At 35.5% G+C, this 1,027-nt stretch overlaps 1 non-coding gene across 1 annotated transcript; it reads right to left on the reverse strand.

Annotated features, from left to right (window-relative positions):
* Positions 1–332: 332 nt before the first annotated feature.
* TRNAS-GCU (transfer RNA serine (anticodon GCU)) lies at positions 333–414 on the reverse strand. Its single transcript has one exon. It is a non-coding gene; the product is annotated as a tRNA-Ser (tRNA).
* Positions 415–1,027: the final 613 nt, after the last annotated feature.

Below are 1,027 nucleotides of genomic sequence, written 5' to 3' on the forward strand. Positions count from 1 at the left end.
GAGAGAAATAGAGAGAGAGAGAGAGGCGCATTTCATCATCGTGAAATGAGGATTGCTTCGTCCAGGGCCAATCATTTGCGATTATGTAAATTATGCATTTTGACGATGTCCTGATAACTCCCGTCTATTTATAGACTTCTCTGTCACTCTTTCTCTCTCCTCCTATCGGAGCTGCAACCCATAACAGTTAAGTAACAAACAGGTACTTAATTACTTCTTAATTCACTTCTCCAGTCAACAAATGCTTGCAGGTTTTTCTAGGGAACACAAATACATTTTATGTAAACAATGATTTGGGGATCGAGCGATATTCATTCAGAAAAGATATTCCCCGACGAGGATGGGATTCGAACCCACGCAGGGAGACCCTATTGGATTAGCAGTCCAACGCCTTAACCACTCGGCCACCTCGTCTTGAAGACGTCTGAGAGAAATATTAAGACATAACAGATAAGATAAGCAAATAGAGACATGTGCAAGGAATATTTAGACGTCCCCTGTTGAACACAAAAAACACTGAGGAAATTAGCAGCCTTTGACATTCACAGATGTAGAGACATTGAACAAAGAAAATGATAAATTGAGGGTCTCCTTCTTTTAGATCAAATGTCGTTGGATAACAAGCCAGGACCACCAGGAACCACCAATTCGAAAAACGTTCCATTTCAGATTAATGCAGAACTCGAAAAAAACCCCAAAACGTTCCATTTTTATGATTAAGAGCTGATTTGCAGGGTTCTATATGGTCTAGAGTTCAAGAGTTCCGTACTTGTTTATGGTCTCTATATTAAAAGACCCCAAAACGGTCCATATTTTATGTTAAAAATATATATTGAAGAGTATAAAGGAAATATTTATATATTCTAGAGTTCTATATATATATATATTATATATATATGCTCTAGAGTTCTGGAGTTCTGTACTTGTTTATGAATGTTAGAGTGCTTGAGTAACTTATTCATCATGGCATATATATATACATATATATATATATATATATATACATATATATATATACATATATATA

Source organism: Macrobrachium rosenbergii, chromosome 3 (genome assembly GCF_040412425.1).
Source record: "Macrobrachium rosenbergii isolate ZJJX-2024 chromosome 3, ASM4041242v1, whole genome shotgun sequence".
Taxonomy (NCBI): domain Eukaryota; kingdom Metazoa; phylum Arthropoda; class Malacostraca; order Decapoda; family Palaemonidae; genus Macrobrachium; species Macrobrachium rosenbergii.